General features: G+C 29.1%; 1 pseudogene; it reads left to right on the top strand.

Moving 5' to 3' along the window:
* Positions 1-13,569: 13,569 nt before the first annotated feature.
* Positions 13,570-13,688, top strand: LOC120622631 (uncharacterized; annotated as a pseudogene).
* Positions 13,689-14,268: the final 580 nt, after the last annotated feature.

Here is a 14,268-nt window from a genome sequence, read left to right on the forward strand (position 1 = left end):
ATATATATTAAATAATATAAGTAAACAACTAATTAGAATAACATGGAGAAGGAAAACATATTATTTAAATCTCCAAAGTTGATATGAAGGGAAGAAACAAAATTAGATACATTAAGAATAAAATAATATATAAAGTTATTCATGAATGAATAGGATAAAAAATTAAACCCATAAAAGACATCACGTCTTATGTTGAAGACGACCCATCACAAAAGAACACGGTACATATTTTTCAACACAGTTGCCTTGAAATTTCAAATGATAGAGAATAGTGCTGTTACTTAAATTGTAGCAGAACAACAAAAAATAAGTATCTTCTGATATTTTTTGCAGAATAGCATAATGAACTTACTATTGTATGATTAATAACCTTAAAAAGTAGTATCTGGGTTCACAAGAACAAATGCCTTTAAAAAAAAAGAGGCAAGGAAGGAGCCAAGAAGAAAATAGTTCATCATTTTCCAAGATTGGTGCAATGTGAAAGCCTCAGCTATGTTCAATATAAAAAATATTGGAAAAACACTAATCACAAGTACTCAAACAAAATTATATCCGATTGCCTCAAGGATTGTTTTTTGAAGTGAGCCTTACTGATCTGCAAAATGATGACATTTTTAGACAATTCAAACCAATTACTGAGTATTTTCAGTCCAAAAAAAAAATGTCTGACCAACTTCCATGGCGTGGATCTTATTCATAATAAAACGTGCTCCGTGGTCAAAGATTGGCAGACCGTGATTGAAGGTCATGGGATATCTAACTACCTGTGACTATTTGCTTTGTCTGGTCTATGTTGGTTTTACTTAAAAATGCAAGAAGATTCAGAAAACTTCTTATGTTCAGGACCACAGTTCCACCAAACCTGAAGATGGCATAAATCATGACATGGAAGATACAGACAGAATGGCAATTGTGAATAAAACTACCATACATAACCATGTGTGGATTTTTGAGGGGACAGAGTTTTAAACATCTTGGGTAAGTACCAAAAAGTGTTGATTGCTAGATCATATGGTAAGAGTATGTTTAATTTTTTAATGTTTAATCTGTCTTCCAAAGCAATGAATGAGAGTTCTTGTATCTCTACATTCTCATCAGCATTTGATGTCATCAGTGTTCTAAATTTAGCCACACTTATAGGTATATAGTGGTAACCCATTATTTTAATTTACATTTTCTTAATGATATACTATGTGGAGAATTTTTATATACTTATTTTTTGTTTGTTTGTTCTTGAGATGTCTGTATGTCTGTTAAGGTCTCCAATCCATTTTTTAATTGTATTGTTTATTTTCTAATTATTGAATTTTAAGAGTTTTTTGTATATCTTGAATAACAATCTTTGACCACCTATGTCTTTTGCAAATATTTTCTTTTATACTGTGGTTTGTCTTTTCATTCTCATGATAGTGTTTTCCAGAGCAGAAATTTTTAATTTTAACAAAGCCCAGCTTATCAATATTTTCTTTCATGAATCATGCGTTTGGTGTTGTTTCTAAAAAGGCATCACCAAAGTTATCTAGGTTTTCTCCTATATTATCTTAGAAGAGTTTTATAGTTTTGCATTTTACATTTACGTCTATTTTCCATCGAGTTAATTTTGTGAAGGATGTAGAGTCTGTGTCTAGACTTATTTATTAATTTATTTTTACATGTGAATGACTACTTGTTCCAGCATTATTTGTTAAAGGACTGTCTTCTTCATTATATGGCCTTACTCTTTTGTGGAAAGTTAGTTGACTATATTTATGTGGCTCTATTTCTGTGCTCTCTATTCTGTTCCATTGATCTACTTGTCTGTTCTTTCACCAGTACCACACTGTCTTTTTTTATGAAGCTTTATATTTAACCCTGCTGTTAGGTAATGTCACTCCCTAACTTTGTTTTTCTTCATTAATGTTCTGTTTATTCTGAGTCTTTTGCTTTGCAACATAAACTTTAGAATCATTTTGTCAATATTCATGAAATAACTTGCTAAGATTGTGATGGGATATTTTTGAATATATAGATCGAGTTGGCAAGAAATGGCATCTTGACAATATTTTGTCTTCTTATCCATAAATTAGGAATATGTCTTCCACTTATATAGTTCTTTGATTTATTCATTAGAGTTTTTGTTTGTTTGTTTGTTTTGTTTTTTAGTGGTCTTTATATATCTTTTATATATCTTATACATGTTTTGTTAGATTTATACCTATTTCGTTTTTGGGGTGCTAATGTAAATGGTATTTTTTTATTTTCAAATCTGTTAGTTCATTGATGATATATAAGAAAGCGATTGATTTTTGTATATTTTGTCTATTATCCTTGTATCCTGCAACCTTCCTGTAATAGCTTAGTTTCAGGAGGATTTTTTTGTTCAGTTCTTTTGGATGTTCTACGTGGACAATCATGTATGTCATCTATGAACAAAGACAGTTTTATTTATTTCCTATTATTATACATTTTGTTTTACTTTCCTATAGCATTAGCTAGTACTTACAGTACAATTTCGACAGGAGTGGAGAGAGGGGACATCCTTGTTTCATCTTAGATATTAGTGGGAAGCTTCTATTTTCCCTCATGATAATTTTTTAAAATCTAGAAATCTGTAGTTACTCTTTTGGTTCAATTATAAATTATCGTTTTTCTGTTTCTAAACTTCAAATAACATAATTTATCTCAAAGAATAAAATGGTCTACATTTTATTTTGAACTATTTTTTACCTGTATTAAGTTAGATTATCATTAAAACTTTCACTTATTTTCATTTTAATCATTCATTAATGTTAAGAAAGTTGGAGCAAACAAAGACACAATTTTATCTGTATAATCACTTAATAAAAGTGTGTAGGTCCTATGAGGTGGTTGTTATGAAAGATACATATTCATAAATTAATATATTTACTATTTAAAGATCTCATTTTTATTAAAGATTATCTGTAAACTAGCAACTCACATGCTACTTTTACTTAGACTTTTTTTGGTTTCTTTATATCAAAAGTGCGTTTTGGTATTTAAGCATACTTTTTATATTTTCTTAACATATTTAGCACAAGTTTGGTGCTAGAAAGACATAAAAATGAGAATATTTAAGTTCTTTACTTTCTCCATGACAATACCCAAATGAAAGAGTGTTAAGAGATTTAAAAATCCCACAGGCAAAAATTTTCCTCTTTAATTACAAAAGTAGGAAGCCAGGGTTAGGAGTTGGTGAGATTTTGACACATGGAAAAAAAAAAAAGGAAAAGAAGGGTTGAAGACTAAAGAATCCGCAACTATTAATATATATCTGAGGACACATTTTTAAAAGAATGGTTTAGCAATATCCATTATCAAATAAGATGAGTTTCTGTTGCAACTAATCTTGGAAAGAAAAAATTATGTATCAAGCTGACTACTATGGCTGGAGTGGCATAACTTCAAGTGCTAAGAATCATGTTTTGAGAAATTAAGTAAACCAAAATTAAAAGGTTTAGTTTCAAAATTCTCATTCATATATTAAAGCGGTGGAAGCTGAATAACATTTCATAAGAACAGATTTTTTTTTTTTTTTTGAATCGTTTTCAGACTTTCAGTCCTTTTTCTGGAAAGTTTTACATTTTTTGCTATTCTATGCCAATAAATAATCAGTATCACCAAAACTCAAAAAAAGCAGCATTCCATTTTTAAAAAGGATAAAAAAGTCAATTGTATGAATCTGTTATTATTAAAAAATAATAACAGTATATTAATAAATATTTACATATATTCTATGTAATTAAATTGTAACTTGTGATATTTAATACCTGCAATTATGTATTTCTTCATAAAGGAAAGAATAATTTTAATATGATTTTCTAGAAAGAGATTAATATAAAAACTAATATGAGCCTTAGTACAGAATTGGCCTAGTGGTCTCTGAGACTAAAGCCCTTTTTTCTTTAGTTTTTCCTTTAATTTTTTTTTCTTGTTTTTAATGATCAGGATTTAGCAGATATCATAGCACAAGAGATATTGAATATATATCTGTTAAGAAAATTGTTCAATCAACAAATGTATTTATTTAGTATTTAGTATTTAGTCTGTAACAATAAAGGTTCAGAAATGCCAGTGTTATTTTATGATAGAATTTTCACTATTTGGGAAAAGAAATTTCGAATGAGTTTACACACATAAGGAACTCGCAATTTTTTTTCTGAGATTATATATCATCTATTGCTTATTATTAAGTTATCTTTTATGGGATAATGCTTAATGAAATTTATCTTTATTTTTTCTTCACTATCCTAGAGTAGTATTTCCGTGTAGTATGTACACAATATATTTGTTCAGTTTACAAAAAGTTAATAATTATGCTGGGCAGAAAAAAGAGATGGCAACAAAGAAATAACCACTCAATTTGGTCTTGTAAATCTTCAGTGACAATGATCAGAGCCATTTCAATGGATTATGGGGATGGATACCTAGAAAGTATGGCTATAAAAGTAGAGGCTGGCATGAAAGGACTCAAATAAAGAATAATATCTTCAATAAATTTTTCTCTAAACTAATAGCATCCAGGAATAATATTTTACTTACATGTCTAACTTCAAGAACATTTTTTGTGTTTTCTGCATAGTACATCTTTTTAAAAATACATTTGAAAACTATTAATTCATCAATATATTATGTTTCACAGAATATCATAAATTAATCTCTAATTATTTTAGTTTTTTCCAAATGTATAATAATATTCCAAATTATACTTATAATATGGCATATTTATTCTCTATTAAAATTGTTTTATTAAAGTATACACTACATTGGTTAGAGGTTTATATAGTTTATAAAATGATCTCCCTAATTGCTCTTTCTCAATTCTGGCTTTCCACCTATCCATTACCTTAATGCTAACTACATTCCCTATGCTATGATATTCTCCGTCCTCATGACCATCTATCAACTCCCTTTTTTTTAATGGAGTTGGGGAATTTTAGGCAATGAATTGCTTATTTAATTTTCTGCTTATGTTTTAAAAAGTGTATTTCTATAAATGCATATTGTAAATGGCTACAATCTTCAAGTTTCTTCATTTATCATTATATTCCTCTTTTCATACTATGATCCTGTATTTTTATTATATTACACAGCTTTATCTATTGTTAAGTGCATTATCAATTAATGACATTTACATATAAGCTCTATATGTATACATTTTTTATTTCCTATGCATTCATTCTCTCTTATTACCTTTACTACGTCTGTATCTCCACTTAATGGACTCATTTGCTGCACATTTTATTATCATGTGTTTTGATTAAAAAGTAAAAAAACAAAATTAAGGCTATGTATTCTGAGTGCATCTGGTGACATAGTCTTATAATTCTATCGTGTAATATGACAAATAGTTCTATACATGACAAAAAGAGCTATGAACTTTCCTTCAGTGTCTTGGCTATTTTAAAATTAATGATTTGTTATTAATCCTTTTGCATTAATATCAGGAAGTGTGTATTGTGAAATGTCCATTGTATATATTGAGATTTCCATATGTAATTTTTCACATATTCTATACACATGGGAGAAAAAAATTTGTGTGTGTGTGTGTGTGTGTGTGTATATATATATATATGTGTTTATATGTTATGTGATATTATGTATATATATATATATATATATACTCCATATACATATATCTGTGTGCATGCATGTGTGTGTGTGTGTGTGTGTATACATATATCCTGTATTTTACAATGGTCAACGTGGAATAAAAATGGGAAAATCTTGATTTTATAATCATAAACTCCAGAGGCTTTTTTTTAAATTAAGTTTATTGGTATAACATTGGTTAATATAATTATATAATTTTTATTTGTACATTATAATATGACATCTGTATATTCTATTGTGTGTTTACCACCCAAAGTCCAGTTTCCTTCATCTACCATATATTTGATCCCTTTTACCCACTTCACCCTCACCCTAACCCCCCATATTTGTCTCCATTTAACTGTCTACCTAGACCTTCCTCCCCCACTCCCTATCCTCTGGTAACCACTAGTCCATGTCCATGAGTCTCTGTTTGTCTGTCCTGTTCGTTTGTTGCTTTTAAGTTTATATCTCACATATAGTGATATCATGTGATTTTCAACTTTTTCTCTCTGCCTTATTTCACTTAGAATGATTATCTCGAGTTCCATCCATGTTGTCGCAAATGGCTGTATTTCATCTCTTCTTATGGCTGAGTAATATTCCATTGTATAGATGTACCACTGCTCCCTTAGCAAATCATCTATCATAGGACACTTCGGTTGCTTCCATGTCCTGGCCACTGTGAAAAATGCTGCTATGAACATCAGTGTGCAAATATCTTTTAGGATATGGGTTTTCAAGTCTTTAGGACAAATATCCAGTAGAAGGCCCAGAGGCTTTTTTTATTTAACCAATTAATATGCTATTATAAAGCAATCAGATGATATGCTATTATCTGGAGTCTATGGAAAGATTACCAGCTGCATAAGTCAGTTATGGTGAAGGTTTTTTCTAATACTTTTATTCTATGAAGACTTGTCTTCATAGAATAATCACTACGACTATATTCATATATAACTTCATATATGACTAATGTAGTCACTGTGATCTCAAGGAATATGCTAAATTTAAATTAAAATAAAAATTTTCTTGGTCAGTTGAGAATACCTACTATTAAGTTGTCATGTAATGTTAAATTTGTGTGTTTCAAAGTTGTAAGAATGTTAATTTAAATGTACACAAGACATGAGCAAGGTAATACATTTTTTTGTTTTTGTTTCATTTTGCTTTTGCTATTTTATTGACTTAATGGTGAACAACATCAAGTGATAACTATTTTCCAATAAGTAAATGCCATTTTTAATGTGTTTTCTCCTGCCAAAAACATTTAGTAGTCAACAATGTGCTTTGAGAACAAAATCAATAAGGTACCAGCACACAAAGTAATATTTATGTATATTCACAATACATAATTCTGTTTACATTTGTTTCAAAAATATTTTAATATTGATTTTTGTCTCTTTGAATCACATTATCAATGTTTATCAAAATAAAGAGACCATGTATTGCAACCGATGAGAACAATCTTTGAATAATTATAAGATGATAAAGTTATTTTGTGTCATTTATCAGAGAGATCTCAATATTGACCTTTAACTATGTTAAGAGACAGCTGATGCATCAAGAATGATGAAAACTGAGACTTGACTACTTATCAATAGCGATGTCACTGATGACCTAACTAAGCAGTATCAGCACAGTGCTGAACATACCTGCTTCGTTTGAATTGGTTGAAAATAAAGAAAAGAAAAAGTAGAGAAAATGAGCTTAGATAGCACCTTTAAGAAGGTTTGCTGTTGTTTGTTTCTTTGCATAGAGAAGAAAAAAAGGTGCAGAGAATAGCAAAAATTATTATGAGGTGATTTTTAAAAACATTTTAAAATATATATACAATAGACTATTACTCAGCCTTAAAAAAAAAAAAAGGAAATCTCACCATTTGCTGCAACATGGATGAACCTGGAGGACATTGTGCTACGTGAAATAAACTAGACACAGAAAGAGAAATACAACATGATCTCGCTTATACATGGAATCTAAAGTCAAACTCATATGAGAGAGTAGAACAGTGATTGACAGGTAAGGTGCAGTGGGGTAGGGAAAGTGGGGTGATGTTGGTGAAAAAATACAAATATCCAGTTTTAATATGAGTAGTTCTGGGAACCTAATGTAAATCATGGTGATTATAGTTAATAATGTTATATTGTGTACTTGAAATTTGCTAAGAGAGTATATCTCAAGTATTTTCACCATACACAAAGTAACTATGTAAGGTGATAGATGTATTAACCTAATTTTGGTAATCATTTCACAATGTATATGTACATACATCATTATGTTTTATACCTTAACAAATCATATTGTACAACCTAAATATATACAATTTTTATTTGTTAATCATACCTCAATAAAACTAAGAATAATTAAAAATAACTTTATATTGAATGATAGTGAAAAGTGCCAGTAGAGTGAATAAAATGATTTTTCAGGAGACAAGCTGGAGAATTGTCAAAGTGAAGTCCCTGAGTTGCATAAAGGAGATGCAATTTTTATATACAAATGATAATAAAGATTTTTCTAGAAATACAGATAATTTGGAGAAATATAGTAGAAAGCGAGAAGTCAGTGTGGGCTCAGATACAGGTAAACAGATATAGTGAATGGGGCTTGCAAATACTAACTTACGATTTTTTCATTTCTATGTGAAAAGCATCAAAGTCATAAGTAAAGTCAGAATGTGAAACAAATTGGAAGAGATTTAAGAAGATAATCCCTTTAAAAAATATCTGGAAGAGTTGGGTAATAAAGAAATGTAGGATGTAAAGGGAAGTAAATTAGTAAATGGGTAAGGAAATTTTAGTAAAACATTAAGGACCCAATATAGTTGTAGTAAGTTTAAAATGTGGAGATTACTTTGGCTTTGTATTTTACTCCAGCCATATTCAACTATATGGACTCAGACATGGAGTAGTCTAAAACTGGATTTTTATATTAGTGAAAATAGTAAAATGAAATTAAAGGACACAAGATTTAAGACCTAGGCATGTTTCTGATAGGGTTATCGATTTCAGACGTTAATGTATCAGAATAAGTAAATTTGAGCCATAGGATGCAATGTTCAGAGGTTAGTGTGACCAAAATTAAGAAATGGGAATGCATCCAAGTTTAAATATTTTGTTGTAATATCTCTTTATAAAAGGATGAACTAGGATTCTTTTCCAAATTATTTTTATAATAAGATTAATAACTAAAGTAAAATAAGAATATCCCGTAATCATTTCTATAGAAGAATAATATATAACACTCACAAAAAAAGATTTACAATGTTATAAGAAAAGTTCTGTAACAGCCTCAGTAAGATGAAAAGAAAATCATACCTTTTTTAAAATGAAATCTGTTGTTTACATGGTATGCCAATATTTATTTGTTTCAGCACCTGATAATGTAATATATTTTTTCCTTGAAATATGGTAGCTATCAAATTTAAGTAAAAAGAGCCAATGCTGAGTATTAATCAGATTCTATTTAAAACAATGCCAGAGAATGTGTGTGTTCTGTGTGTATGCGTATGTGTTTGTATTGTGTGTGCATTCCCACACGTGAAAAGGAAATTGATGTTGCAACAAAAATGTCCAAGTGCCCCAAACCAAAGATAAACAGTACAGTGTCAAGAGTACTGTATCACTCAATGTCATATTTGCCTTGGCTGCAGCATCTCATTAAAAGTCATATAAACTATTGTTCAGTTTTCCTTCAACGATTGGAAATAAATTACTTGCACATCTCTTGTGGATTAAGTTATCTCTTTGCATACATATAAATCATGCCGAAAGAAACCAAATTACCCCCTAAATGCTCACAGACCTATATTCATTCATAATAACACACATTTCATCTATAGACATTTAATAGTGTAGTGCAGTTAATATGTTTCTAAGATGACCCTGTAACACTCAGGATTATTAACTACAACAAATCTGAACAGCAATTCCAGGCTGCCAGTTTCTTGGCAGTATAGTAGATCATTTTAATACAGGATATACCTGATAAGTTTCAGCTGGCCTGTACTTTTAAAGGCAATTTTCTCTGCCCCTCTCTTCAGGCCAATAAAAGAAAAAGTCAGAATGTTAGGGAAACTTTAGTTAGTCTGGCACTATAGTGTTTTAAATCTGTCCAGGTTCGAATATATCTTTAGCTATTTAAGACTTCTAGCGAATGTTCTTGCTTTAAAACCCACAAAATTAGTTTTGAAAAGGTATTACAGCAAAGATTTTTATTTGAAAAGTACTTCAAGTCATGATTTTGCAATTGCATTCTAGCAGAACTGCTATAATTAAATTTAACATTACAGAAGGAAAATTAAAAAAAAATGAAAACCATTTATGAAGATGATCTATTCATTTTAAGTTACATTAAAGGTAGGAAAATTAAATGTCTTTAAACATATTTTTCAAAATAGCAAAAATAAAAAGACAGTGATAGAAGCTCATATTTGCTGTTTATAGAACTGCTCAAATAAAAATAAGAAAATAAAAATAATTTTGAGTTAATAAGTCCCAGGCTTCTATAATTAGCAAAGAGTTTGCTGAAGAGACATATCGTAACCCAAACATATCCTACCCTAAAAATAATGGAATGTTTTTGAAAATCATATGCAATGAAAGAATTCATTATGTGATGAGAAGGATTGGAATGTTATTTCAGAATCAGGCACACCATATATCTCACACTATACCAGAACTTATTAATTCTCATAAGTACATATTATTAAATGCTTCATATTATTTATTATGTTAAGATTGAAACATATGGACAGTATACTTTTTGTAATTTTTCTTTATTCATATTTTAACATATTTAAACTGTAGAAATTATGTTATGCAAACTTGCGAAATGTAACAACTAGTTTCATTGGTCGTATATGATATATGTATATGTATGTATGTGTGTGTATATATATATATATATGTACAGTGTCTCTAATTATACACACCCTGTTTCACAGGTTCAGGAATGTATCATTTCATATTTTAAAAATTCTGAAAATTGCCGTGATAGAATTGACATTAACAAATTCTTGCCAGCCACTACAAAGAAGTTGTGCAGAGGGATATAATGTCTTTGAACTGGTAAGAGCAATCTGCCTTTAAGAATAAACAATAATTGTGTTCATTATATAAAGAGATTCTAATATAATAATGATGAAGTCTAGAATTCAGACTTTTTTGTTATCACCATGTACTGATAATTCTAAACAACATTAGTGATAAAATAACCCTCTATAACAAGACAGAATATTCCTGCCAAAAGAGTAAAAATATCTCTTTAAAGTGATATTCAAATGAATTTATAATAAACCAATTTAAATATGAATGTGACGTTAACCATATTGGAAGTGCAGATGAAATGCCAATATCCAAAAATGATACTAATAATCATCAAGACTATAAACTGTAAAGAGATCAAAATCACTTGGGCCTAATGGTTGATAATTAAAGGTGAAGCAGTAAGATCTTTGAAAGTAGAGAAGACTAAGGCTCAAGCTCTGGTTTTGACACTTAAAAAAATGTGGGGTGTATAAGAGTCTGGATACATATGTGCTTTGGACAATTGGTTAAAACTTTTGTCACTAGGTATTGTAGTGTTAATTCTAGAAAAAAAACTGATAATAATCCGTGTGTTTCTCCAACAGCAAAGGGAGAGATTTCCTTTAATGCTTAACATGCTATTCATAATAAATGTAATAGATAATTTATTAAATTATCACTTGATCTTGAAACTCTCAATTTCACATGGAAAACATTTTTAAAAGATAATGAAGATTGAAAACCTGAGAAATTTATAGCTTTATGTCTGTGAGAGACCTTTGTACATCAAATTAATTTTGAATCAAATAAAACTATTAGAAAACATGCTGGTGTAGTTTTTTATAGTGTCGCTGCAGTGACACACAGAAGCAAATCTCAGGAAATACTTATAGCATAACCTTTTATGACACCCTTATAACATAATGCAATACCCCCATGTGAAGAAATAATGGTCTTAGACACAAAAGGTCTATACAATTTCCAAAAGTAACTAATCAAATTCCAAGAAGTAAACAATATTTCCCAAATCGATTTAAGTGGTAAAATCTATCATGAAAATAGTTGAATATTAAAGAATATTTATTTATTTTCTTAATAAGCAAATGCAATCAAACATCCCTTCCCTATACCTTAGCTCTAAACTCCTAGATCCCAACTCAAGCAATCAGACAATAAATAATAAAATAAAATAAAATAAAATAAAATAAAATAAAATAAATAAAATAGAATAATAAAATGAATAATAAAAATAAAATAGTAAAATTAAATAAATAAAATAGGATAAGTCATGTAATCAATGCTAAAATCCAGTCAGGAGTCTCATATTCAGTCAGAATATTCAGTCTGTTATATTAAAAAATGAAAATTGGGAAAAATGTGTAGATGAAGCAAACAATCAAATTATAAACTTTATACACACACACTAACACACACTGAATTAAGTATTGTTTAAATGAACATAGGGTTTCAAATACCTACAGATACAATTTAGAAATTACAATGCTTTGACAAAAGCATTTTTTTCCAATTAACCTTAAGTAAAATTTGCTACTTTTCTAATAATTTTAAATAATTCTTAAGTGAGTGAAAGAAAGGTGTTAAACACAGGTCAACTGAGAGTGGAAAAGAGTAATTGATATAATCCATAACCTGAGTTAATATATTAATTTATTTCCTATTGAAGAAAAAACACTGGTTTTATATGCTTATCACTGTAAAAAAATGTGGATCTATATATATATATGCATGCATGCATATATACATACATACATACATACATACATACATGTACATAAAGACTCCCACCATGGCATTCGGAAAAAATAATTTTGTTTGGCTCAGCTTCATTTTCAGACTTAGAATGTCAAATAACATATGCCCACTTCTCCCATATTTCAGGCCTCCCTGAAATAACACATTATTTATGATTCTGTGACTTCATGGCCACCATCATATCTAATCAACACACAACAGCAACAATATAAATATGGCACATTAGTCAACTGATCTGAATATGTATTTTCAAATATAAGCAACCATCATAGATATTACTTAGGTGATAAATATCCTTATATGATTTAAAAGTTGAAATTCTACAAATGTCTTGAAAGATATTTAAGAATAAACTACTATATAATTATTGATTATAAAATCTATCAATTACACATAAAATATTAAAAACTTGCAAATCATAAAGGAACTTATAATAGATATATAATTAATGCAAATATAGAGAAAACGTACAAGCTAGGTAACTTTAAAAATATATATATAATATATAAACATTTACGTATATAGTATCACATATATGTAAATTATCTAATACATTACAATATATATCATTTTAACAAGGTGACATTATAATATGATATTGATGTTTTATAGATTTATCCTGAACCAAACAATGTTTTAAACAATTGTTTAAAATTGTTTAACATTTAAATAATAACAGAAGTCATTGTGACAGACACTAATGTGGTGATCGACATTGTTTCCACGCCTCTCCTTTCAAATATTTCTCACTACCTACCATGGCATGTCCATATGATTGTCTTCATCCAATAAAATATGAGCAGACTTGATGTGGGCCATATGTTGGTGGCAGTAATTAAGGACTATTGTACAATTCCCTTTCTCTCATATCCTGCTGAAACATTTGTGGAAATGCTTGTGCAGATGGAGTTTCCATAGCTTTGAATTAGCTGGTGTGCTAAGAAAGTAAGGGCCTTGAATATTTCTCAGACACGCAGTGGATTAAACATTAGAAATAAATTACACATTTCTATGGGAAGGCATTGAACTTTTAGTGGTGATTTTAGACCTAGCCTACCTGGACTGATACAGGAAGAATAATAAATTTTTAATTACATCACAACTTAATTTTTGAAGAATTACTTGACATTACTAATACTTAATAATCTATTTTTAATGTCTTTAAAAATAGACTACAGTCTATGGCCATGCCACCCTGAACAAGCCTAATCCTGTCTGATCTTGGAAGCTAAGCAGAGTCAGGCCTAGTTAGTATTTGGATGGGAGACCATCTGGGAAGACCAGGTACTCTAGGCGTAAAAAATAAAAAAATAATAAAGTATTGTAAACTGACAAAGTCCTTGCAATCTGTGAGGTCAACCAAAGCAATTTGCCCAAAAAAAAAAAAAAAAAAATAGACTATAAAAATAAACTATACGCTATAAGCTTTAAATATAGGTCTTTGTGAATTCTTTACAGAATTCACTAAAATAAATATCAAACTTATTAAAATTAGCGGTTCTATATACATTCTAATATTTAAATACATAATATTATATAATCATGACATAAAATGAGAACTACCTTAGTTAAAATTTTAGTAGAATTTTAGTTAAAGGTGAAAAGTTTATAGTCTCAAACATTACATAGATTGGTTTGGCTTAGATACAATTAACTCTTAACATTTGTATTTAGTTACCTTAATACATGCTTTGACTTAAAGATTATACCAGTTAGATCTAGATACATGTTTTCCTATAAGAATTTCTATTATATTCTGTTATCTTAGTGTCCAGTTTTGTTGAGATACAATTATATATAAATATTTGCACATAATGTGAATTTATAAGAATATTTCTTATCTTAAAGTCTGTTCAGACTGCTATAACAAGATACC

The sequence above is a fragment of the Pteropus medius genome, unplaced genomic scaffold (assembly GCF_902729225.1).
Source record: "Pteropus medius unplaced genomic scaffold, Ma_sr-lr_union100, whole genome shotgun sequence".
Lineage (NCBI taxonomy): Eukaryota > Metazoa > Chordata > Mammalia > Chiroptera > Pteropodidae > Pteropus > Pteropus medius.